The sequence below is a fragment of the Rhinolophus ferrumequinum genome, chromosome 3 (genome assembly GCF_004115265.2).
Source record: "Rhinolophus ferrumequinum isolate MPI-CBG mRhiFer1 chromosome 3, mRhiFer1_v1.p, whole genome shotgun sequence".
Lineage (NCBI taxonomy): Eukaryota > Metazoa > Chordata > Mammalia > Chiroptera > Rhinolophidae > Rhinolophus > Rhinolophus ferrumequinum.
Window position 1 is genome coordinate 97,199,237 of NC_046286.1, and position 27,692 is coordinate 97,226,928.

Consider the following 27,692-nt stretch of genomic DNA (forward strand, 5'->3'; position numbering starts at 1 on the left):
TTTAGTAGCTTCTTTGGGGAATCTCAAAGATTGTATGCACAATACATGTGTGGGTGTGACGCAGGAAACAAAACACGATCTCAGTTTCACAGAGGAACTCTGGGTGTCCCCCATCATAGAAATAAACTTCCCTAATGGGAAATAATTGCCTTTATTTTATTTTAATTATTCTTACACTTGGTACTTGGAAAGACCTGACTTCATGCTGTTCTAATCTAATGGGTTGTCGTTCGACACATTTTTAAGCAGGTTTTTAACTACCGAAGAATAAGACATTTAGCAAAAGATGTTAGAACATGTCTGCGCACACTGGTGCTTCCAGATCTGTGCCAGCCGTCCTGCTCCCATGTGGGCGACCAAACTGATCAGCTGGACGAGGCAGATTGGGTGCTGGCAGCGTGAATACCTCTGGCGCTTTCCTTTGACACGCCAGGGCGGGCTGGCTGCGGCTCAGATCTGAAAGTCTGTTTGGAAGGCCCTGGTGGTCTTGGTACGGCTGCATCACCTCCTCCTTCAGCCCATTGGTGATTAATCCAATGGCGTTAGTGCTGGAACACATCACACCCTGGGTAGGTTTTCTTTCCACTGGCCCCCTCCTCGCGGCGATCAGAAGAGAGCAGGACAGCAAATCTGTCAGCTTTGTGATCACTGGCAGCTCTGAGGAGCGTTTTACTGGGAGAAGAAATGAAGGTTCATTAGAAAGGGGTCCGAGCCTCTCTGTAATTCTGTCTCTCCCGGGTGTTCTCCCTGCCCTTTCTCGGCTGTAATTTAGAATTGATTCTTCAGGCTGTAGGCAGTTTGCATTTTTCTCTTTTGCAATGTGGGCTGAATGACTCTGCTTTGCAGGAAGTGAGATGTGTGTGTCAGTTCCCTGGAACCAGTAGACCCCCAGTGAGTGACCACCATGCATGGAGCACCTCTGTGCAGGTTTCCCTTAATTGTACCCCTTTTCTAAAAGAATTACCCTAGCTGCATTTCAAGATTAAGGACAGTTGCAGCAACTACATCCCTACGGCAATTTGAGCTGCAGAAAACTGGTTACTTCCAGGTAGGACTTCCACCTCCAAGCATTGCTATGTCTCAGTCTATTAAAAGAAAGAAAAGTTATGCTTTGCACCATGTTCTCATTGACAAGTGGCGTTTAGGGCCTCCCACTTTTCATTTATTATAAAATTATACCCAGTATTATGGGGATTTGGGGGCACACAGATGACGATAACAAAGAGTGATCCCCAGATGGCAGGGAATGCATCTCCGCACAAAAACTCTCTCGCTCTTTAAGGGGCTTGGAACAAGCCACCTGTCTGGAGTGTCTGCTCAGTGGAAAGTCTCCGGGGCGGTGGGGTTTCTTTATGACCCTTACAGATGGGCCTCCCTAGTGTGCATGACCCTCTGCTCGGTGGCTTCGAGTGTCCACAGTGGGAGCAGCTGTGGGACTAAAGCCAACACGGCTCTGAGTTCCAGCTTTGCTCTTTACCCGTTTCTTGATGGAAACAACTCTATCTATTTTGCAGGGTATTCTTCATAAGGCACTTAATATGTAAGGGGTAATCGTAGTAACAAAACTACATAGAAGAGATGAGTCATAATAATAATAAGTCATGAATCCATCGATGTTCAGCGTTACTGGCTGGAGAAAGCATGTAGAGAAGAAAGAGCCCTGGCCGGGGGTCAGAAGACCTGGTTCGCACTCCCTCTTAATGACGTGGTGACTCACCTACACACCGTTTAACACGGGACAGGTCACACCTCAGCTGCCTCGTGTGTAGACTGGTTCCTGGGGGATGAGGACCAGAGAGTTCGTAAACATGAACGGGCTTTAGAAACTGAAGCACTCTCCAAATGCAGGCGGTGCGACCGTGATTTCCATTTCTCTGTATCGTTATCTGCACACGTACTCGATGTTTACTTTTTCATATCCACCATCATCGGTGATGGATCATTTTACGTCCACTTACAGCCGTTCCATCAGGCAGATAGGATATATCCCAGCTAACACATCCCAGAAAACCACGGTCATAAAAATACTTGCCAGAATTCCATAATAAATTTTACTTAGTGTTTGCTTCCATTTCAAGTTCATTTGTCAAAACAGAAATATTAATAGGTTATTTCTGCGGGCAAAAAAGAAACACAGAAATTTGGTCTGTGTTGGTACGTGTGCGTGTGTTGATAGATCGTTCTTGCGTGTTCTTTACCCCACAATGTGAGCAAATGTGTGTCTTTTTCCTTTGATGCTGTATGCTGGTCTCTGTACCTTTTACCACTCAGATGCTGATTTGCTCTTGACAACAACCCCGTCCTGTTACAACCTGGCACATCTTACCCAGACTTCAGAAAATGGCTCTCTAATGTTAGACTGAGCTTATTTTCATTGTCGTTTTCTTTCCTGAGTAACTTTTAAGTCAGTGTTTGAAGGATAAACTCATTGGCAAAACACTCAGGATAATCCAAACTAATAGATGTTATCTTGGTGCCAGTTTTGTTTTGTGTGGGTCCTTCACACATTTCACAAAGTTGGATCTCCCCTTCTGCCAAAATCTCAGAACGAAAGGTGAAAAAATTATTCAGCCATTTTTCTTGTCACGCATGATAGCCAAGGGGCCTTCAAAAATACATAATACAATAATATTGTAGCATAGTATGATACGACATAACGTAACATAATATAAATAATAAATGGCTGCTTTGGCATTATCTTAAGTTTTACCAGCCATAGAGACATAAAGATCAAGTCAAAATTGCTAAGTACAGCTTTTCGATTACTGAAGCTTATCGTTATATTACTATGGGAACTAACTACCCCAAATTTCCAGATATTTAACCTAATTCCTGGTTGCACCTGTGGCAGCTGTGAAGGTCACGTTACATTTTCCAGCCCCAATCTATTATCATTTTTAACGAGATCTGGCGAGGTAGTTCAGCATAATGGTTTAAAGCATCAGATTTAGGGTTTGACTTCCTGTGTCTGGGTCCCACCTCTGCTTACCAGATGTGTGTCCTGGTAATGATACTTGACATAATTACTTAAACTCGTCCAACTAGTTGAATTTTACGGCTATGTAGTACGCTCTTACAGACTGCTTCCAGGCTATTGTCATTATTAATGTGTTTTTCAGCTTTTATAGAATTCATAATTTAAGAAAACAAGCAGATACCAAAAAAATGACATACTTAGATCAGTAAAAGATGTGGAAATGTGTATTTTCCAAATTTTATGCCCATATAACTTCATCACATCATCACTTTACGAAAACGTTAATGGCCTTCAGATGCTGAAGGATATTTTGAGATGTCCTTGATGTTCAGCTGGTTCTCAGCTCCAAGCTGAACGAGGACCACAGGCAGCCCGCGTGTAGGTGTTTTGTGAGTCAAACCATTGCCGCTGACTGACGTGGTTCTCCCTGGTGGTGCTGTGTAAGGAGCTATGGGGGCAGGACTGCACGGGCCCATCCGGGTGGTGGGGATAGGCTCCTTGTTAGAGCTCATCCGCTGAAGTCCTCTTAGGCTCTGTGTGCGGGAACCGAGGCCCAACGAGGTACCGAGGCGTCGTTAGGTGCTGGTGGAATCGCACCTGGAGTCTGGGCGGGTCTCTCCTGAACCATTCCAGCACGAGGACAGAGATGAACACTGCATACTTCATACATATTTCTTCCTTCCCTACTGGAAGAAGACATGACATTTTAGAGCACAGAAATTCATCAAACATTGAAACATTTGCTATTGTTTTGACACCATCTCGTCTTTAGGAATTATCTTGGGAAAAAAAAAAAAAACTAGGAAAAGTTATTCCGTTTACCAGTGATGACCAGTTATTGTTCCTTTTGTCAACAGGCAAGATGATGAATGAAGTTCTGGCAGCTCCCTGTGTCCCAGGCCTTGTAGAAATAAGTGAGACGTGCTCCAAAGCTCTAATGTGCGCCGCATCGGATCTTGTGTAAGGAAGCCTTAAAAGGAACCCGCCGTTGCCCTATTGAGAAGGCTCTGTGCTCTCAGGCATTGTTTCTGATTGAATCCAGAGGTTGCCAGCATGCCTCCCTGTATTACCTGTTGGAACAGGTTTAATTTTATAAATTTTAAACACAAACTCTATGAGTTTCTAGTTCATAATTGTTCTTTTTGAGGATCCACTCAGATGAACAGTCGTGCATCCGTAAGAGATACCCACTTCCACTGGACCAGAACTGATTGGAATATACAAGGCAACAGACTCCATCTGTAGCACCATCCGGTACCAGTGATGGAAAGGAGAGATCGCAAGGAAACCGCTTGGGGGGCAAAAGTCGCAGGGTGTCGGAACTACAGATTTACTAGAACCAGTAAAACCAAGGCTGTTTTCTTGAACACACATGTAGACTGTAGTTCTTCACTGGTGGCTTTAATCCATTAGTAACAGTCATCTCCTGGGACACTCAAACATTGAAAGTTTAAGCTTTCACTGAAAAAAACCCGCAGCTTTGAGAAAATCCAGGGTTCACTATAGTCTTCCGGGGGTTTTATTCCAGCTTTCGTGTCCTCCTGTCACCAACATCAGGTACTTAGGTGGTAGAAGAGAAGCCTACTGGAAGTGGACAATGAACGGGCATATTACGTTGTATTGTAAACATACTTTATAAGTACATTTCTTATTAGCTTCTTATTCAGGCAGAAATTATAAAAGTTTGCTCTACGTGTCCAGACCAGGATTTGTTTTGGAAATTATCAGTGTTCACAATACCTGTAGGGAAAAAATATATATACAGAAACTCAAATACGAGCACTCTTTACACCTAAAAGAATATTTTTATCATTCTTTGATTTGTTTTGGCTCTGTCACAAATTAAAGTGCTTGGAATGCTGTAGTCTGTGGTCTTGAAATTTAATCAATGAGAACCTAACATTTTCACAGTATGCTGTCACTTTGGACATTCACAATAAAAACTGAAACTACTATGGGTCGCCAGTCGTTTACTTTGCTGTGTAGCTTATTGCGTCTTTTGTGGTTCATGTATGTCTAGCAGCCAAGCAATTTGTGTCGCCATATATCTGGACATAGAGATGCATACATAGTTCAGGCCTTTCACAGTCTCTTGTGTTGAATCACTGTCAATTTCTGTATTTGAACAACCACTCTTTGTTATTCACGAAAAAGCTGAGATAGTTTTGAATGCCATGTCTTTTTGTTTATGCATTCTACGACATGGATTAAAGAAATTCCAGAAGACTGTACCTTCCCTTTCTTCTGATTATACTATATTATCTGTTAGATTGATTATTATATAATGCATTTTGATTATTATGTCTTTTCTACTAAATAAGTAGAAAATTGGAGAAGGCTCTGGGTAATAACCTTTTCAATGACTTTTTTTTTTTTTTTACTTTGCCCAGTGTGATGTAGTATAGTTTTATGTATTTCACAGTATTGTAGAAATTAATTTAAACACTTCAAAGAAATCCAAATACATAAGCCTGTATCGAAAACTTAGACCTTGCTTGGCACTTTCACTGAATTTGATATAGAAATAAGAAAAGACCCCTTTCCTCCTATTCTTTTGTGACTAAGCCTGCAGTTGGCAGATAGATACATCACTCATCTAGCTCCCGCCTGCCCCCACCACGTATGCCCCCTCCCCCAATAAAAACAACAGCATGGATTTGGGGATTACCATGGGCATTGTAGTGCATATAGGAGCAAATGGTTCTGGAATCTTAAAGTCGGAAAAGAAAACAAATAGGAAGTTCTGGGGTGCTTTTCTGTGGATGGGGTGGGGGGAGAAAGTATAGAACAGCGAACAAACTTAAAAATGGGATGGTTCCTTCAGAACTGAGTTTGTATGCAGTGTGGACACTTAGCTGGAGGTGCATTTTTAATGATCGGGTGGACAGCCAGGCCCCATCTGTTAGAAGAGTGATCTTTCTAAAAATCCCAAGGCGCCGTAATAAGGGCAGAGGTTGCTGCTCTTGTTCCCTGGATGAATTCCCGTTTCCGAAGCCTCCACCGCCTTCTGCCCGAGCATCTGGACAAGCTCTCTGTGAAGCAGCATAAATATGTAACAGGCCCCATATTCCATCGCTGCCTCCCTCTGCGGCACAGGAGAGCTTTCGCAAGTCATCGTCTTTAGGGACTTACGACAGGTTGAGCAGGCTTTAAAAACAGTATCTGGTGACTTTGACAAAGTGAAGCTACTTGATATTTGCACAATTAGAATCCTTGATGTGGGTGGTTTGGTTTTATAAATCAATACTGGCCTCTCACCTGAATTCTAGTACCCAAATCTCATTCAAAGGAGATAGGTGGTCTCAAGCAATTTCTTTGCGGTTAATAAATTCTTCAGAGAGGGAAAAAGAACATCTGTTTCAGAACGGTCTCTGCCTAGGAATTGTACATAGATGATGACTTTTATCCAAGACAGGTTGTGTTTTAAATGATGGAAGAATGAATACAAGCAGTTAAGAAAGTGGTCAAGTTCGATGCGTTAGAAGAAAGCCTCTTTCCATTTATTAGTAATCTCTCTAAGTCCACTGTTTCTGCCTCCCTTTGTTGAAATTGGGGCATATACCACACTGTTATGGTGGCATCAAATCAGATCATTTTTATGGCTGGGCTTTCCCTCACAGGACTGCTTAACAATTACCGGGAGAGATGCCTGGCGCAGTGTTTAGACTGGGTTCTATTTAGTGTTTCATAAATACTAACCGCACTTTTTAGTCTCTGTGAGAAATGTTATATTTACTGCTCTTATTTCTTCTGAGGCACACATCTCTTTCAAAACATTTTTAAACATATCATAGAAAAAGACTCTACCCGTCGGCTACAAGGAAAAACAAAGAAGCTCATTTTCACACATTCTTGTGTTATTGCAAAAATAAATTTTTTAACCCAAAAATATACAAACAGATCAGATGGCGATTATTACAGCCGGTTTAAGAAAGACGATTATAAACTAGAAAAATGTATATGTACATTTTATCTAAACTTTTTTTACGTACAAGCTCAAGTACTGTACTCAAATATACAGAGGGTGCCAAAAATATGTATACACAGTTTAAGAAAGGAAAAAACTATTAAAATTGTGGTACTCAATATATACTGATAACAAAAGATGAATACAAGTCACGTGTACACATTTTTTTGGCACTCCCAGTATTTTCTAAAACGATACCATTCATACTGTTAATGCAAATTTTAAAATCCATCAAAGACTCCGTAGGCCTAGAAATAAATGTGGTTTTCCAATGGCTACAACATCAGCTTATGCATTTGGGAACTAATCTGAATACACCTTTTACAATTTTGTCTGGGTGGTCATGGGTGAGGAGAAGACTATTATTGAATAGAAGCTATTGCTATTCAAAAGATTTTTAAAAATTGTTATGAAAACGGAGCCAATTCTCATTTTATATCTTCATAGAGGACCTTTCATAAAGACTTACATTACATTTAACATTTCCCCCACCATGTCAAGCAGGCTAAGGAGAGAACCACAGCAAACAGACACCCACTGGGCACGTCCCTCCTCGTTGCATTGTGTCCATCCTTTCATTACGGGCGGGAACGGGAGAAAAGCTAACGAGGAAAAGGAAGTCATTTTTGCCAGAAATGTCTATGTTATGCAGAGCTTTAGTTTGCCCGTGTAGCTGTAACGCCCATGCACATTTCATGGAACCGGAGGCCATAGCAGAGTGACCAGAATCCACATAGGTCACAAAGAAGCAAAACTGCCACAGACGAGGCCTGGCTGAAAACTGCCAGGCAACTGCAGGGAAGGAGAGGCCGGCCTGGGGTTCTGCAGTTAGAGTCAGAGAGCAGCCTCCCCGCCGAAGGTCATCACCAGCCCCAGGGATCCAGGCCCCCACTGCTGTGCAGTGTTCCATTGAACCACAATTCTACTTACAATCCAATGAAAAGTCTGGCCACAGCCGAGGGCCCATCTCCTTCACACGCTCGGACTCCAGCCCACAAGTCTGGCTTTTCATTAGAATCTTGTACGTTTGTCTCCAAATACCAATACTCTTTCATCCACCACATGCGTATTTCGGGCTTGCTAAATGCCTGGGACTGTGCTGACATCAGGTGGAGCCGTGAATGACTGTTCTGCCTGGGCACACAGGATCTGCAGATGGAAAAGGAACTTGGGTGTGTGCTGTATGTTAAACAAACTCAACACAGAAGAGGCTCACGTAGGCAGACAGAAACCAGCTGTTTCCCTAAAAATGACTAGTTGTGTTTTTTTTTTTAACTTTCCACTATAGGAAACAAAAAAACATTCTTACATGTTTTTTTTTTCCTCTTTTCTAGCCAGTAACAAATTTATTATTTATTTGGTTTTGAGCATCTTGGCCTTATTTTTACTTACACTAGGGAACCATTCCGACTCAAAAGTATATTTCCAGGGACTTGATGGGGTTTCAGTGGCCTAGCAGCAAAGTTCCCTGGAGCGAGATTTCACAAATACCTTCTCCAGTTGGACATTCCTTGCAGCAGACCCTAAAAAGGACCCATCTCTTTCTAAACCTCTAAACTTCAGCAAGGAAACAAGTACCACCATGAGGGCTGCCATTCAATTCAACACGAAACGAGACGAGTTTTAACTCTTAAGTGGAAGGAAGGGAAACCTCACTGCTCTCCAATGCAAGGACTTGGGCTTCACAACCTTTAGAAAATTATAAACAGAGAGCACAAGAAGCTATTTCTACTATCAAACCACTAGAATCAAGAGTTTCTTGAGAGATCTCTCCCATTAAAAAAAAAAAGTTGTGTTTAGTGGAATAAGAACAGAGTATAACTTGTGAGTGGGCAGAATGCATAGAAAGTTATTCTTAGTCCATAGTGACTTTGATTTTCCTGGGGCCATTCTCATGCTATACAATCAACAGGGTTGGTTTTCCCAGATCGCTGTCATAGGAAACGGATGCATAGAAGTAGGGCTGACTCAATGTTTTTAGTCCAGTTACATTGTGCCGGGAAAGATATTACTGTTAAATACAACCGAGGAAAATAAAACCAATAGGAAACCAGTGAAATGTGGGTTTCATTCACCATTAGCTCCTATCTTCCTCTGAGGTAGAAGGATGGATCAGATCTAATACAGGGGTTTACCTAACTGGTATATACCACTTACAATATGTAGGTTTGCTTTGGAAACTCAAGCATTTCCATTCAGTGATGACCGCTGTAGATACCTGGGAATACTTGTTACTTACAAGAAAGTAAAGTATTGAGTAAAAGGATGACCACCACCGAATCATTTGCTAATTATCCTGTCTTGGACTTCAGCCAAGACATAAGCAGTAACGTTCTCTGCAATTCAAATTCTACTTACCATCCAAGTAAAGGCAGTAATTCCTCAGCATGCTTAACTGGACCATCAGATTTTCCAAGCTGAGGTTCCACAAGATAACATCACAATAAACATTTCTTAGCATAGTAGGGAATTGAGGCTTTTCCAGCCAATCTCCAGTTTTTAAGGACTTTGAATCGATTTCTTAAATGCACCAACACAAGTGACCTACTTGATATAACCCTACGCAAAGGCCATAGGGCTCCACAGGCCAGCCTGGTGGCACTGAGCAGTGCCACTCATGTGCATGAAGAACCAGCTTCTAACGTACGCAGACATGAACTAGACAGTCATTCTCCCAAAAGCTGAGCAAAAAGGAACTGACTTAAGAGAAGAGCTGTGCTTAGTGTATTTTAGTTCATCCCTTAAACGCTGCGTCAGTAGAACCAGCACTCTGTGAGTTGTCTAGGCTCTCCCTGACTTAAGTTCTTTCCCTTCCCGCATTTCTTCCATTGCCCATAGGGGAAAGCAGACTCCCTTGTTCGGATGGGTCTCTTCAGCTACTCTTAGCTCAGTCTTCAGTTTGCTCCTGTTTTTATTCCCTGCTCTTGGTTTGCACGTGGGTCACTTGGTAAATGTTCGCAGTTGAAGATGCTGCCAGGAGCAAACGGTGGTTCCCAAACTGGTCTGCACATGAAAATCACCTGGGAAGCTTCAAAAACATGCCCATGCATGTCCCTTCCCCAGAGATTGTGGTTTCTAGGGTATGCCCTGGGTGTAGGGGGTTTTAAAGGATCCTAATATGCAGACAAGTTTGGGAACTACTGAGCTAGAGTGGAGAAAGGACAGGTGTGCTAAGCCTGGGCGTGCATCCTAGCTCTGAGTCCTGTTAGTTGTGTAATTTGGGGCAAGTTGTTCAACCTCGCGGAGCCATGGTTTCCTCGTCTGTAGAGTGGAGATGATTGTGCCAGCCGTGTGCTCATCTGTATGGTGAAAATACTGTTTACATTACGTGATTAGCGACAGCACATGCAACACGTGTGCACAGGAGATGGTGGCCGCCATTACTTATCTGTAGGCTAAAATAAAGCTTAATCCGTTCCAAAGACAAGGAAACACACCTTAGATGATTAAGTGACGTCAGCTTCATGAAAGTGAAAACAAGTCAGGTGACAGCCAGGCTCACTGCCTCATGGGAGGCTGTGGGGACAGAGCCAGGAGTGCAGTTTCCAGGCTCTCGGCCTCACGTGGAAAGGTGCTGGCTCAGGTAGTAAATGGCCATCAACTGTGATTGGATGGCCATCAGCTGTGGCTAGTTGGCCGTCAGCTGTAACCAGTGAGCCATTGGCCACTAATATAACTGCTGTGGCTACGCTAGCAGCAAATGGGGGCTAGCAAGAAGATGGTGGCTGAGCTAGTAAGAGTGGATTGCAGCTGGCAGGTGAGGTTGGTTGGCAGAGAAAAGTGGACGGCAGGTTGCAGATCATGTGGCTCCTGCTTCCTGTGTCTCCAACCCAGCCGCCAGCGAGACTATAGTGGTATGACTCCCCTACCTATGGCTCCGTGGGTGTTCCTTTTTGGCCTCACCAGATCCTGTGTTCCTATGTGAGGAGCGGGAGCTGAGAGCCTGCAGGCCGCCCTGCACGACAGATGCTTTCCTGGTTTTTCTTGGACAATTGAATTTTCCCTCTATTGCTGGCTTGTGGGAAGGAATGACAGAACCTTATACTCAGAGATAAGGCTTTTGTGTCGCTAAGTTCCCAGGATGGGTGAGTCGGCGTGGGGCTTTGTGAACAGGATCTGCTTGGCAGATCAATCCGAGAAAAACTGGGAAGTAGACGCTTTTGAAAAGGCCAGCTTGATTCCATAAGTTTGGTGGGCATCTTTGCTGAGGGTACCTCATCCCAGCCCCAGGCACCTACCGTCCCCAAAGACAGCAGTGAAGGGGACAGGGCTAAGGCTGTGGTGGGCTTCCCACCCGCGCCGGTCTGTTCCTCGTCCTGAGACTCTAAAACCTCATTGTAATTTTCATCGAATAAGTCACTCCTTTGCTCCTCCAATCTTTTAAAATGTATCTGTTGTCTTGCATTCACCTCAAATAAACAAAAATTAACTTCCTTAAGAAAGAACCACAAACAATGCCTATTGGGACGAAGGTGATTCCTGCAGACAGGCTTGGGGGGGGACAGCGCGCCTGTATTATTTTGTCCCGTGTCGCCCTGGGGAGGGTGGGGTGATCTTTTGTGGAGGGGTGAAGGAGGGGGGTGAGTGGTGATGGCCCCGTGACAGAATCACCGAAGGATAGAATGTCAGAGCTGAAAGGAACCTGAACAATCCGCTGAACCCTAGGGGTTCGTCCCTGTGAACACACTGAAATTATAGGCAACGTCTTAGGCATATTGAAATGTTTCCTTGATGAGGGCCGTGGCTTTTTTTTTTTTTTTACATTTTTAAAAACATTTTTATTAAAATATAGCTAACATACAATATTATATTAGTTTTAAGGGTACACCATAGTTATTCAACATTTATATACCTAAAGAAGTGATCACCATAAGTCCAGCAACCATCTAACACCATACCACGCTATCACAATATTATCGACTATATTCCCTATGCAGTACATTACATCCCCATGACTTATTTGTTTTATACCTGGAAATTTGAACTTCTTCCTCTTCACCTTTTCCACCCCCTTTTAATTTTTTAAATTACAGTTTGCATTCAGTATTGTCTTACATTAATTTCAGGTTCACAACAATGGTTAGACATTTATATAATTTAAGAAGTGATCCCCCTGAATAATCTGGTATCCACCTGGCCCTATATGTAGCTATTACCACATTATTGACTATATTCCATGTGCTTTACTTTACATCCCCATGACTATTTTGTAACTACAAATTTGTACTTCTTAATCCCTTCACTTTTTTCACCCTGCCCCTAACTCCCTCTCCTCTATCAGTCTGATAAATCTAATACCCATCTGACACCATACACGGTTATTACAATATTATTGACTATATTCTTTATGATATACCCTACACCCCCATGACTACTATGCAACCCAATTTGCACTTCTTTTTTTTTTTTTCTAATCATTTTTTTTTTAATTTATTTTTAATTTATTGGGGTGACAATTGTTAGTAGAATTACATAGATTTCAGTTGTGCAATTCTGTATCACATCATCCATAAATCACACTGTGTGTTCACCACCCAGAGTCAGCTTTTCATCAGATTTGCAAAGAGCTTGGTAACCCTCCAACACTTAAGGACCAATGTTACTAGTAAGGAAGAGGCAACAAAGAAAACTCTTCCAAGTGAGGCAGTAGGAGCACAAGGAGACTAGGACGCAAGTGGCCACACTTTTGTCCACCCCCCACTTCCCCAGCTTTGTAGCCAGCCTTCAGCAGCGACGGTGGGTGGGGGCTGCTTAAGCCACAGGTTCAGTGAATCCCCCGGATCAGCCCAAGTCAGACGGTGCCGATGCGATACAGAAGGAGGTTTCCATTTTTCTTTAACGGAGGACGTTATGTGTCCTAAGACACTAGGAAGGAGGCAGGGCTGTTATAGCTGTTGAAAATTCTCATTATTTTAACCTGCCAGGAAAAAGCAGCCTGGCTCAGAGTCCCAACCGGAGTCTGGGCAGTCAGGCCTAAGGGAACTCAGGCCACCGATTGTGAAAAGGAGGCGTCTTAGCCTGTTCAGGAGGCTATAACAGTACCACAGACTGCGTGGCTTATACACAATGGAAACTTATTTCTCACAGTTCTGGCAGCTGGGAAGCCCGGGATCAAGGCGCGGGCAGATTGGGTGTCTGGTGAGGGCTGTCTTCTCGCAGTGTCTTCACCCGGGGGAAGGGAGAGAGCAGCTCTCAGAGGTCTTTTCTATAAGGGCACTGATCGCATTCCCGAGGGCTCTGCCCTCATGATCAAATCACCCCCCAAAGGCCTCCAAACACCATCACATCGAGGATCAGGTATTTAACTGAAGAATTTCAGGGAGCATACAAACATGGTCTATGGCAGTAGACAAAGGCCTAAAGGAGGAAGGACGGTTAGCATTTTCTTTTCTCTCTTTTATGTAATTTTGTTTCCACGTGGGCTCATTGGCCAAGCAGAGGTTTGGCAGGATGAAGGAATTGGACAATTATCTGTGGGACTCTCTTAAACTGCTGACACCAACAGGACCACTTTCACAATTAGAGGGAAAAATATGACCACACAGGGCTCGCTTGTTGTGGTCTGAGCTGTAGGTGGGAGGGGTTTGTGGCATTCACTGCAAGTACTGATGGGAAAGGCGTTGGGGGGACCCCCGCTCTGCCCAGGGGAGGGGACTACCTAGTGGTTAGCAGTTCAGGCTGCGGAATCGACTTTGCCTGGATTTAAAAACTCATCTCCATCACATGCTAGCGTTTAACTTTATCATCCTCTCAGCCTTAGTGTCCCATCTCTAAAATGGGCACAACTCTGACTCCTTGGCTAGGATGACAAAATGGGAAAAGACTTGTAATTTTTTGTCTAACAGCTCCCACTTGTTCATCGTGTTGGCTCTTCTGCATTGTGAAGTCATGTTGTCACGTTATATTATGCAAAGTTAATGCTATCAACAGCACTAGGAAAGAATCGGGCCTGAGCGCTCAAGATCAAAGTCTGCGATGTAAAGAAAAAATCTTGAATGATCACCTTTGGTTTACCTTCCATATCAGCTGTGGTGTCATATTACTGACCTCTGACTTTTCTTTCTCTGTTTTTTAATTACCCAAGTAGAAAAGAATATATCCTTGTTAGAAATTATTCTAACAGGCATAGAAATTTATAGCGTAAAAAAGGTGACTAGTTCATATTTTTTCCAAAACAGTTGCTAATAAACTTTCTAGGTAAATTGCTCTGGCTGAGCCCTGCATGTGGTAAAACCTAGAAAGTGTCTTTGATGTGTATTTATTTTTTCACGTGGCCTATTAACTTAGTCTCGTGCAGTGGTTTTCTTGTGACAGATGTTTGAAAATTTTGTAGTGAAGGAAACAGTATTTCGACAGGACTGTTTCCTCCCTCGGGTAGTTTCATAGCTGCTCTAGCAATGTTGGGCCCAGGAGGCAGACTTTGGCAGGAAAGGAAGACCCATGTCCCATGTGGGGACATGGAGGGAAGGAGAGGGGAGATGCGGACTGCTCCGGGGGACAGTTCTCCTTGGAGGCAGAGGATCTGGTGTTACGGTCGCTGAGGACCAAGGCTCTCCGCCCTACTCCCCCCGCCCCCCCGCCTTCCAGAGAGGGTAGGGCTGCCGCTAGCACAGCCTGCAACTTTGTGCAAATGACCGAAGGGGACCCCTTTGCCCCAAGGGTACACAGCATGGTGAGAGGAGCACAGCTGAGTTCCAGCCCCTGCTCAACCCCTCACAGGTGCTCTTGTGCAGTAGGCAACTTGCACAACTGTGCTCAGCAGTGCCAGGACAGACCCAGGAGTTCAGCCATTCCACCCCAGCCAGGAAGAACAAGGGTAATACTGAGTGGCCAGGATCCTGCTCACTTAGGCCCAGGTTTTGGAGGGACGGTGAGGTGGAGGGGACAATCCTTGGGAGGTGGAGAGGTTAGGGACAGTCCTTTTCGAAAGTTGGAGAACGTCTCCTTCCAGCTTTTCCAGGGCTCTCTAGATGGTCTCAACCTCTCTAGTCCCCGTCTCCCCTCCCTATTGGCTGCTCTCTCAATTTCTTCCCCCCTACGGGCTCTGCTTTCCCTCCAAGTCCCCTCACTCCCTACCTGCCCCCTAGTAGCGTGACCGTGGTTTCAAAGGGCCACACAGTGACCTCTCCATGGGTGGGACTGGAGGAAGCTCATCTAGAGCCTGGCACAGAGGAACACCAAATCTCAGCTCCCCGGTGCCCAGCCTGTTACAGGGCCTCTGGGGTGTGAGGAATAAGTGGGGATGAGGAATGAATAGAGTTTGGGGCCCCTCCTCGAGCACCTCTCTCCATGTCGTGCTCTGTACACCGTGGTTTAGTTCCCAGGGCTGCCTCTGTCTCCACACGGCCACCTCCTCTCTTCCCTCTGTCGTTCCTTCTTCTCTCTTATAAGGACACTTGTCATTGAATTTAGGCCGCACCCAGATAATCCAGGATGATTCTATTTAGAAATCCTTAAGTACGTCTACGAAGACCCTTTTTCCAAATGAGGTCACATTCACAGGTGTCAGAGGTTAGGACGTGGACATATCTTTTGGGGGCCACTAGACGCCATCATCTCAAGCCTGAATTATGTCCGAATGTATTTTTCTGTATTTTCTTTAAGGTCTGACAGTGCCTTCATGCGAGCCATAGGTAGAATATGAAATATTCCAGAATATCACTTGAACAGTGCCAGGTCACTGTTAGCTGTGGAACAGAACTCCATGTAAGGGTCTAAGCTCAGGCCCAAAACGTTCACTTATGAAAGACCAACATGCCTTAAATCTGTATTTCCCCTTACTTCTGTGTTTCCTAAACCAAACAACCATCATCTCTTACTTGAACGATTCCAGTACCTTCCTGACATGCTTCCTCCTGCTTCCCTGCTTGCCTCCTTCAGTTTCCTTTCCACACCACAAAGCGATCATTCTCAAATGGGAATCTGCTTGTGCACACACACGAGCACACACAGAGACACCCACACACATCTGTTCCCATCATGCTTAAGAATAAAACCCAGATCCCTGGGGACCTGGACAGGCCTGCGGTGATCTGGCCCTACCCGCCTCTCCTCCTTCCCCTCCCGACAAGCCCCAGCTCTCAGAATTCAAGCCACACTGGTGTCCTCCCTGCCCTGGAAGGTGCCGTGGCCCGGGCACTGTGTGAAGGCACTGGATGCCCATGTGTTTATTTGAAGGATCCCAGCTCATATCATATCAAACATATTAAAATACACCCCTTCCCCACCAACACTACATCAAATATTTTGGTGCAAAGATTTTAAAGGTTTTTTTTTTGTACTTCAGCTTTTGAAATTAATTGACTATGAGTGCCTGCTTTAATTTAAGAGTACATGTGATTTCTCGGTCATCTTTCACGTGCTTGAGAAGTCTCCTGAAGTGAGAGCATCTTCACCTGCACAGTTTTTAAACTGTGCAATCTTTATGACTACTAAATCGTAACAATAACATGGACGTGTTTTGTTTTATTTGAATGTTATCAAACAGTAATTTCAACTTTGCAGTTTTCCTTTCATATTTTGGAGACAATATATTTTTTTCAGGTCTCACGCTTTTCTCTAACGTCTCCTCCCCCCACCCCGCGCCTTTGTCTGGCCAACTTCTACTCATTCTTCAGATCTCCACTCAAATGTAACTGCCCTGGGAGCCTTCCTGACCCCGCCTTCTAGGTCAGCTCCTCCTGTCTCATCATCTCATAGCACTGAGTCACTTTCCCGCAGAGCCCATCTCAGACTTTAATTTCAGGGGATCTGTGGGACCTTCAGGGGATCCTTTAGCGTTTCTCTCCAGTGCCTGACAGGCTGTAAGGGCTGTGGTCAGAGGCCACGGCCGGTTGGTCCCCACTGCATCCCACCCGCCTCTACCGAGCATGGTGGTGACTCAAAGAATGGTTAGCGTTATTCTTCTTCTTGCATGCTTAAATCTTCTAACAATGATCTAAGCATCTCTTGCCTCATTGGCTTTTTCTTATAGTTAAGCACAATCTAGCATTTTTCATTATTGTCTCGAGTGACATACTCCTAATAGCACACAATTGGAGATTCCAGATCAGAGAAATGTGTGACCTAGACATTTATTCAGTCCCCGATTCCCGGACGTGGACACTTGCTCAGGGAACAGCATATGTCCTCGTCCCTGCACATTGGTCAGCGTCCTTCTCATCATCCTGGACACCAATGCCTCGCACTGTTTACACTCTGCATTCATCCCACACCAGTGGTCTCCTAGGCCACTTGAACAATCCTCCGAGGCAGGTAATAGAAGTAACACCTCCTCTGCGTAGTTACTTGTGAGGCACATGTGGTCTGCTGTCTACAAGGCAGGTAGCCCAGGACCCAGAACCCAGGGAGCCCCCAGTCCTTTGCAGCCATTCTTGCTATCAGGCAATGAGAACCGAGATTGTGGGAATACTGTTTTGGTCAGAGAGTGCCTGATATTTAGTCCCAAATGTACTCATATCTTTGGTACTGCGGGGTCTGTGTGGCTCCGATAAATGCCAGGAGCCTCACAATGCCAGTTCAGCATTTGATTTGTAATAGGGACCCCAACCCCATAAAAATACTGTTCAGTCGTAGTCCAAATTGACTGATCATTTTGACTGTTTCTAGAAAAAAGACAAGATTGAAAAGTGATTTGGTTAAGTGTCATCAAACTTTGAGTGCTTCACTGAGAACGTTCTGCTCATTTATCTAAGCTTGGCTGGCTGACCCTCCCCCTGCGGAAGCTGGTACCGTGTACTCTCTATATCTTATTCATTCTAGAAACATTTAGTCAGTTCTTATTAAGCAAAGAGCGCAGAGCTCTTTGTAAGAGAATAAGAAGCTGAATGAGGCAAAGCGATCTTAACCTGGAGATGGTTGGGAGAACCAACATAAAACTTCTACAAGGCAAGGAGAAACCAATGCTTAAGAGAGGAGCAAGAAGGTGCTTTTGAAGGCGGAGGAGAGGGACGGAGATGGATTCACAAAGAGCTGGCATTTAAGCTGAGCTTTGACTATGGATGGGGGCGAAGTGAGCCCAAGATTAGGAAACCCCAGAGCGAAAGCAGGGAGATGGGAAAATGCGTAGGGGAGAACAGTGTGTAGCTCAAGGCGAGAGGATACAGTCCATCCATGCACAGATATAACAGGAGCTGATGGTCTGAGCACAAAGGGTAGGAACCGAGGAACTTGGCTCTCTCTACCTCTCCTGTCTCCTGGGCCTGTAGGTCAGCATTTTGTTTATTTTAAGACTTCAACAAATGTATCCATTCTTTTAATAGATCACATCTATTGTGGGCCAGGCACGGTCTAGTAACAGAAATACAACAGGCTACAGAACAAAGTCCTCGATTTCACAGAGCTTCTAATTTAGTGGGAAGAGACAGACAACAACATGAATGTAATGGGTGGTTATAGGCGCTACAAAGAGAATGAAACAGGGTAAGGAGGATGGAATGGGAAGGGGGTGGGGGGCCGTGGCTGACACTTTATGTGGTCAGAGAAGACCTCGCCGATGAGGGGACATTTGCTTGAGTAGAGATTGGAAGGATGGAGGAAGGGAGCCAAGGTTGATTAGTTGACAATTTCATAGAAAACTGAGTTACGTCTTAGGTTTGCCATGGTCGAGTAGGTTTCAGTGGTTTATGGAAGTATGTCAGCTTTTTCCCCCGTTCCCCCGATAACATCTTAAGTTCATCACTTCGGGTTCAAGCTTTGTGAAGAGGCTGTGGTGTGCTGGAAGGAGCAACATAATGAAGAGTTACGCACATTTCTGGGGAGGCAGTTGCTACGCTGGGTGTCTCTGACTCCGTGGGGAGGAGTGCTGACCAGATGTGGTCTCATTTCTGTCTCTACCACTGATTAGCTCTGTGACCGTGGACGTGTGATTGAGCCTCCTCGAGCCTCTTTTCACGTCTCTCACGTGGACAGAAATAAGATCGATGCGTACAAGGCACTCAGCTCGGTGCCTGCAACAAAAGATATTTCCAACAAAGGGTCAGTAATCGCAGCTGTCACAGTGCAGTGAGGGTGGTGCCCAAAGGATGGGTCAGCCTGGTGGTGTTTGTGTCCCGAAGTCACTTGTTTCCCCGGTCGATCTGTGGCCCCTCTCCTAACAGACTGTGGTCCTCGCAAGGACGAGATAAGAGTGTGAGTTTTGTATTCCACCCAGTGCTCTTTACACACAGTCAGGGCTACATAAGTATTTGATGGAGAAGTGGGTGACTGAGTGCAGGTCAGCTGGGACAGCACCACAGTGGAGAAGGTTTCCATGGAGGAAAAATTCTCGTCAAAGTCGCAGGAAACGAATGTGTTTTTATCAAATCTGTTTCTCTCAATTTTTCATCATTGTTTTCAAATTCCATTTTACAATAGAATTGCATGAAAAAGACATAGAATCAGGGTAACCCATTTTTCAATAGTAACCCTGGATTTTGGTGATAAAACACGCCCAGCAGGTAGTCCGCAGCACATTTAGCCAAACGGCACCGTGTGGCCACACGGGGAGGCAAGTGACACACTGCTCTTTGGAATCCATAGCCTCAGTCCCCTGTGCCTGCCACTGGCCTGGTTGGGAATCTCTGAGGCAGAACCACCAACATGGATCTCCCCTTTGGGGGTTCTAATGACTTCCGCGTCCATACGGGGAGCCTTCAGATGTGTGGATGAAGGTGGGCACGGGAACCCAAGGTACCTTCTTATGATTTTAAAAGCCCCTGGGCCCAACTTGGGCATTGGACGTAGGGGACAGACACTGCTTAGTGTTATAAGGGCGCCAGCTTGAAGCAAGATGAGGAGGGGGCCAGGTCCCACGAGTGCCTCTAAAAGGGACTCGTGGGAATCCGTTAGGGAATCCGAGAGCCAGTTTCACTCCATTGTCTGAATATCTTCGGATTGTGCCCAGCGAGAGGTGGTCATGATCTTTTCATTTACACTGTATTGATCACCGTCACGTGTTACTAAGTCTATGACAAGACTGACTGATGGTGGAGAAATCGTGCTCAGTTTTGAAGCAGCCCTCAGAATGTGTATGCGAGACGTCGAGCAAAGGCTGTGTTCTCTGTTGTATTGCCGGCCCTGCAGCGTGCTCCCGGTGTTCAGCACGACTGTTGGGAAGGGAAGCGGCATATAGAATGAATCTGGGGAGCAGGCCCTCGTACCCAGAAAACCATGGTCATTCTTTTCCTCCCCTGAACAAGGCCTGCTCGTGTGTTAGGCACGGGGGAAGACAGGTTTCTGCAATCCTTGGAGAACGTTGAAAACCTTGTGTTTAGTCAACATCAAAAAAAGAAGAAACTGATTTATATTTCACTTTTTCTTCTTATATCTACTCATCCTAGTATGCAGAGAAGTGTTTGGAAAACGGGAGTGGGAGGAGAGAGCAGGGTATAAAGGACCCTTAGTCACGGTCTTGGAATGGCCAAGGTCCGCTGTATAAGCAGCCACCAGGCTGTGGTGTTTTCTTTTCATGTTCACTGGGCCGTCTTGCGTTTGCCTCCTCACAACTTTGACTTGAGAAATTCCACCATCTTTAGAAAATCAGCATGCTGGTGTGGGGAAGATTGGTGCGGTTTCCACTTATAGAACACAGAGACATGTTCCAATATAATGTTATCATTTTTATGGAGCCAAACTGCTCGAGAGGTCCCCAAGCAACACCTGGCCCCCCGTCCTTTGCTGTATCTCTCTCAATGGCCTGAGGGCGGCCAGTGGGTCAGGCTCATCAAGTTCATAGGGATCCTGACTCAGTGAGATCGCTGATTCTTCAGAAGACCTCAGTAAAAATCGAAGATCTCAACTAGTTTATAAAATGTTCCCGCAAACCCAGAATGAAAGTCTTCGGGTTAAATGCAAGATGGTTGGTCAGTTTGAAACAAGTCCCCTTCCCCTGCCCCCTAAGGAAGAGAGCAGGGCGAGGGGCCAGATACGAGGGTAACCGGCCTCAATAGAGACCAGCCTCTTGCAGAAATAGGTTCAACGATGGAGGTTGCCAGTATCAGGGATTTTCTATGGAAGGATACACCTACCTCCCCTACACCCCTCACACTCACCCAGCTAGTCACCCCCACCCCTCACAGGAATAACTCTAATTTGTGGGGTACTTTCTATGATCCAGACATCACACCGGGCACTTTAGAAACATTTTCTCACTTAATCCTCACAACGGACCTACTAGTATTCTTTCTCATCCCTGTGATGGAATTTGGAAGCATAGGGTCACTTGTCTAATGTCACAGCTAATTTCAGTGGTGGGGCTGGAGCTGAACCCCACATGTGTCTCCCTACCTCCTTACCTGCCCACCCATCAAGATCACCCAGACAGAGACTTAGGAAGGCCAGGTAAACACCTGTGTGAGGTGTGAGGTGCCCTGCTCAGAGCCAGAGGAGGCCAGGAGCTGCGTGAAGGGAAGTAGCACTTTCATGTGCTTGGGCCAGTTTCCAGGCAGGACCAATGCCACTTCCTTTCCCGCCAGCTATTTCGGCAGTTTGGTAAAGAAAGGGATGAATGAGTTGTTGGTCAAAATTGTCCAATGAGGCGTTGGAGACCTACATCATTATGGGGCCTCCTCCTGCAGGTCCCCAATAGCATGTCTAACGTCGGTCCGCTGGCCGCATGGCTGTTGGCAGAGCATTTCACTAAAACCAAGACAGCTAAAAAAGTTGAGACTTGAATGAGGTAGGAGGGGTGGAATGAAGGGGCAGGACAAAATATGAGTACCCAACGGGTCATTTATTCAACCTTCAGCAAATATGTATCGAGGCACTGGGACCCCGTCATGAGCCAGCCCCCTTCCTATATGGGACGTATTTTATGATGCCTGAGTTGCAGGTGTGGTCTGTATGCTCTAAGATGGAAAGCCACAAAGAAATGGCGATAATAATTGTAGTGGTAATAAGTACAATGACAAAAGCAAGAGTCAGAGGGAGAGGGCAAAAAAAAAGTCGGAAGGAGAGAATTCAGGGTGGTGGTGAGAGGTAATACAAAGTGTTGCCAAGGAAGGAGTCTCTGTAAGCAAGTGACATTCCAGCTGAGACTGAAGTCTGTACGTGTCTGTAGGTGTGATGGGCAGCCCCTGAGGAGTGCTACGTGGGATGACGTTATCATTCTAATCACATCACTTCTGCTGTCACGGGGAGAACGAGTGAAAAGGGCCGAGAGTGGAAGTAGGGAGACCAGCTCTGCGGCTGTCTCCTAGGTCAAGGGAGCTACAACAAGGAGAGAAGAGGGTGCGTGGTTTTGGGGAGGGCCTCAGGAGGGCTTCCTGGTGGGCGGGGTATGAGGTGGGGGAGGGAGGGGTCAAAGGTGACTCACGGATTTCTGAGTAGATGGATGTGGTGCCATTTTCCTAAACAGAGAAAGTCATTGAAGCACAGGAACCCTGCGGTGGTCGTTTAGGGTCTTGATGAACCAGGGGAACACGGTGAGTCCCCTGATCAGGGGTGACATAGGTGGGAAGCAGAGATGGGAATTCTTGTAAGAGTTAATCCAGATAAGTATGTTAAATAAAGCCATTAGTGCAGGGCTAGGAGCTCATGATGACTCAGTACTGGCAGCTGTTATTTCATTAGGAAATGGCCAGGTTCCCCTGTCAGAGCCAGGGCAGAATAGACGAGGCGTGCATGGCAAATCTATGGAGACCCTATGAGGCTCTATGTCCTCCTAGGGTCGCCAAGGGAAAAGTAGGAAGCAGTGTAAGGAGGGCGTGGGTTTCCATTCCTGAAAAGCTGCAGGCATACGTCAGCCCTGGGAGGTTCATGTGTCCTGCAGGCTCAAGGCAGGGGCTGGAAGCTTCTAGATGTCTCTTGACTGCAGCAGCTCAAGCAGCATTTGATCACAGTGCCTCAGCCGGCCCCTGATGACCTCAGGCACGTGACCCTTTTCATTAGCAAGGTCACAAGCAGTTCCCCTCAGCTGAGCTTATTCTCCTTTCCCTGGAGAAGGGGTTCCCATCAGCCCCGGGGTGGCTTCTGCCGTTGTCCATCCCTTTCATTCCCTAACCTCTCCATGTTGTCTAGTTTGTCCAGTCCACATAGACACGTCATGAGAACACAACCTTGGAACATGAGAGGCAAATGAGAAATGGGGACCAAATGTTTTTCTGTGATCCCAATTCTTTCTGTACCAAAATATACACTCAACTTTAAAACATTTGCTTTTTAAAGCTTATAAATTGGAAAGGGACCTTGATCTGAAATCTTAACTTCTCAAATTCGATTTCCACTGACTTTAAACAGGTGCCTGACCTCAGTAAGCGGATGGAGTCAGACAGCATCAGGAAGAACTCTAACATTAGTAATCATCAGTGCCTGTCTTCTTGTCAGAAAACGGGGATAACCCCTTTACACATTTCCTAGGATGTGAGCTGGAATTAGTGACAGCTAATGTTGTTAAAAGAAAAACACTTGAGATTTCCTGGCAGGTACTTTTGAACTACAGAATATGTACCCGCTTTCTTACACACACAGGCACACGTGTGCCCGCACACTCTGTTGTCTCTTCTCATGAGACCACAGACATTTCCACGAGCTTCACCGGCAATCTTAATGAAAGTAGCTCTCACTTGCCATGATATTGCAGGAAAACAAAGGCCAGCATTGCAAGCTTTAAGTCACATGTTCCTGATTTTAAAAGCTTCTCGCTTATCACCTTCCCTTTTAAGTTTTGCCATTTAGGGTATATCAAGATTTGAAAAGATGTCAAGGTGAGGCCATTGGAAAAGCAATGTGTGCCTTCTGTTTTCACCTTTGGGAACTTCCCAGGCCTTCCTATGTCCCAAGAGGAAGGTGGGAACGTACAGACCGTCCCTATCACAGCTCATCCTTCACAGGAAAGGAAGTACAGCCTGTGCCTGGGTCTGCTGCTCCATTCTGCTCTGCTTTCCTGACACACCTTGAAGTCTCTCACCTTTAAAGGCTGGGGAGCCAGACTGAGCAGGGGGTTGGTGTCCTGCACTACAGTGAGGGACATCAGGGGAGCAACATCTGGAACCTTCCGGAAGGTTCTGCACATCCTTCATGCACACGAGTTCCCCAAGTAAAATCTTGCATGGTAGAGGCAGTTTGAATGGTCAACGGAGTGAGCCTGAAAGATGTTGCACAAAGCCACACCTGGGACTGGGGACATTTTCCTAGTATCCTTAGAGTGGCACGTCTCACCTTTTCCCATCCACGTACCTTAATGGCAAAGAAGGAAAAGTAAATTCCCATCTGGGGCCCATGGCCACAGCAGTGGTCGGTCACCAGCATCAAAATATCTCATTTTATCACAAAACTCCTCAGTGATCATAAAAACGTGTGCAAACTTTGGACTCTATTCCAACCTATAGGTTTGTTTTAATACACGAGTCATGGTTTATACAATACCAAACTACTGAACTCTGTTACTACACTTCCTCCAGTCTTTAAATAAAATCGAGGCTCTAGGACAGTGCTCAGTGTTTGTCCTAAGGCTCGGTGTGCCCTGATGTCCCCAGCTTGCACTTGTGGAGCCCTGGCCCTGGGCCTTGTCTAGGGGTGGGGCCTGTCCCGCGTAACGCTGGGCTGCTTGCAAAATTGTTCCCGTGCTGTCCCGCGGGCCTTCCAGACTCCTAGCTGCTCCATCTCGTTTGGCCTGTCAGTCTTTCTCCTTCTCTTCATTATCCGAGTTCTCCTACGTGGGTGCTTCTATATTGGGAATTTCCCCAGCATTCATTGTTTAATCTGTTAGAAACTGAGATCATCACTTTCCTGCCTCTTTTTCCTTCTCATTTCTCCAAAACTATTCAAATCTTGCAGACTTTCCTGCCAGTCTCCCAGCTTTGTTTGCCATTTGAGTATGTGGGCAGAGGCAGAGACCTAAGCACCAAATAAACGAACAAAAACAAATAGCAGCTGACCAGTGGTGTTTACAAAAGGACATGCATTGCCTCTTCTGATGCCAGCCTGGAGTTAGAGGGAATTGGAGCATCACAAATCCTAAACAGAAAAATGTTCCTTCCACATCTCCAGCGTCTTGCCAGGAAGGCAGGCCTCCAATACACCAATATATTTGGTTGAACTGTGAAACTCTGGCGAGTGATTTAACTGACCCTTCGTGCTTGAGTTTCCTACATATACCACCTTAAAGAAGTTTGTGGTTATGGTTGTTATTATTTTAATTTAGCTGACAGTGTCCCAAATGATGGTGAAAAACCTAGAAAAAAGTATGTTTTTCTTAGCTAAAGTAGACAGCGTGCAACAGTGAGGGATGAGAGAACCATCCTGGTGATTTTTTGAAGACGGTGTCTTGCCCCTCATATGAGAGTCCTATAGACACAGATAATAAAAACTCTTAGCACAAACAGGCGCTTCCTGTGGCCTGGGCCCTGGCTAAGGGCCTGCTGTATCCTGCTGCTTGATTCTCTTCACACACTCTGAGATCAGTTCTCTCATCACCCCCATTTTGTAGATAGCTTGAGGGGGACTTAGACACTTCCCCAAGGCCATGCGGCTGAGAAGTGACAGTCAATGTCCCACCCCTGGTCCCTCCAACTCAGAAACCTCACCTGCCCACTGTGTGACCCACGCAAACCCACACCCACCACCTCTCCCTCTGGAGGAAGCTTGCCTTTCTTCCAGATCAGGAACAATATCTAAAACTAACCACTCAAACCAGAACTCTGCAATCACATTTATCTTTCTGGGTATTAGTGCATTTCCAGCGTTTATTATTTTATATTTAGGGAATGCATTTAGTGAGGCACGGTGTTTATTTGTCTGCTGCATGTCATCTTGTCTTTTAGGAGTTAGAATTATTTCTAATAAGAAGATATATGTACATTCAAAATTTAGCCAACATATCTTCTTGATTAATTGTTTTAGCTTCCGAAGCTAGAACAGCTACAACCTGTTCCTGCAAAGTTTTCAACATCTTTATAAAGGCTACCTCAAGAGGGCGCTCCTTGCAAGCCTTAGATTTATTCAGTTCTCAGACCAGAAGCTTGCTTTTAAATATTTTCAGAGACTGGATTATGATCCTGTGTGAGTAGAGAGTAAGTTCCTGGAGGAGGCATGAGGAAACAAAATACAAGTTCAGGAATTTGCATTCTTAGGATGGAGGCCATGAAGATCCCGGGATTCAGATTCTGTAAACATTTACTATGAAGAAAAACTTCTGTAATTATTGTAGTATGCAGAATCATAGTACTGGAATGCCTCTCAAGAAGGTGGGGAGAATTGTATCTCCCTACTAATAAGGACTAGGGGGAGGCGGTGGGAAGTTGACAGGGTCCTCAGCCTCCTCAGTAACTGGTTATATAATTTGGGGTGCTGATTGAGTATCCTGAGGCAGGGGGTGCTAGGACTTCTATTTTTGTTCTTTATAAAGTCATATTAGCTCTTCTGAAGAAAATGCAGAGAAGCACTGAAAAAGGTAGAAGGGAAATGAGAATGGAATTCTAAAAAAATATTTTATTATTCCAGAAAAAGGTAAGAAAGGATCAGAAGAATTTAAAAAACAAACCCAGATGGGACAAACAGAAAACAAATCCAAGAGCAGGCTCATACCCAACCACATCAATTATTAACATTAAATGTAAATGGACTAAACACTCTAATTTAAAGGCAGGGATTGTTGGACTGGAGTAAAAGAAAGACCCAACGATATGCTGCCTTTAAATATAAATACAAGTAGGTCAAAGGTAAAAAGATGGAGTCATACAAACAGTATGCTTTACAAAGCTGGAGTGGCCATGTTAATATGACATAAAACAGACTTTAGGATGATGAGTATTACCAGAGATTAAAGGGAGCAATTAATTCTCCAGGAACACATTCATAACAATCATAAATCTATATATGTCTCGTAATAGAGCTTAAAACACGTGAAGCACATATTGACAGAATTTAAGGGAGTAATAGATAACTCTCTGGTCTTAGTTGGAGATTTTAATATCCCTCTGTCAGTAATTGATAGAACAAGTAGACAACAAGGCATTTGTGTTCATCTAGATCAGTCCTCCAGCAGGACTGAGCTGGTGTCAGCCAATGTGTGCTATGCTCACGATAGGTTTCTATCTAATTTTCTTGGCTAATGAAGAAACAGCTGTGTCAACATCCTTTGTTACCCAAAGGAGGTCTTGAGGCTGATTGTCATTGCTGTGAGAGTGAACCTGAGGTCTTTAGCTTGGCGGGGGAGCTACAGAGGATTCCCTCTTCACTCTCACGCTTGAGACCAATCCTGGAGTCTAGACAGGATGAGTCTCTAGTGAAAGCAGTAAATTGCTTCTGCCCACATAAGGCGAAGCACCAGGCCCCTTCCTCCAAGGAGCATTTTGTAACTCCTAGAACACCAGGCTGTCCGGGAAGTGGGCTCCTTCCAGGGCCCTTGTGCTCAGTGTTTGGTTATGCGTATGAGCCCTTGAGCGTGAGATTGGAGTTTTACCTATACAGCTAAGTGACACTTAAAATCAAAGGCCCACTCATCATCTACAGCTCCTCACTTCAAGGCCAGATTGCGTTGTGCTGGGAGCAGCCTAATAGGATTACCGTAGCACCAGGGACGGCCTCCCCTCTCTAGGCTCTCGGCTCCCTGCACAGCAGCCTCTTCTCACCCGGTCTCTTATCAGTTCGCAGCCTAACCATCTCCTGAGAATGGAAAATTTCAGTTTCCTACAGTTTTTCCAGCCTGCAGAAATAATGGATTTGAAAATGGTGGGTACTCTTTCAGGATAATGCAGAGTAGTTATTTTGATCAAAGCATCCTTTGCTTCTGTATCTGTTAAGATATGTGTGCTTGTGGAAACTAGACCC

The 27,692-nt window shown here is 45.2% G+C and overlaps 1 protein-coding gene across 2 annotated transcripts in view; it reads left to right on the forward strand.

Annotated features, from left to right (window-relative positions):
* Positions 1-27,692, forward strand: part of SCAF8 (SR-related CTD associated factor 8) — a 193,540-nt gene that overhangs the window by 137,703 nt on the left and 28,145 nt on the right. Inside the window, exon 22 of one of the 2 annotated variants that reach the window (XM_033096149.1) lies at positions 3,835-4,938. The exons of the other annotated variant lie outside the window; for it this stretch is intronic. The gene's annotated coding sequence lies outside the window, so the exon portion shown is untranslated. Of the gene's footprint in view, positions 1-3,834; positions 4,939-27,692 lie in introns of those variants that run through there. 2 annotated transcript variants of the gene reach the window in all.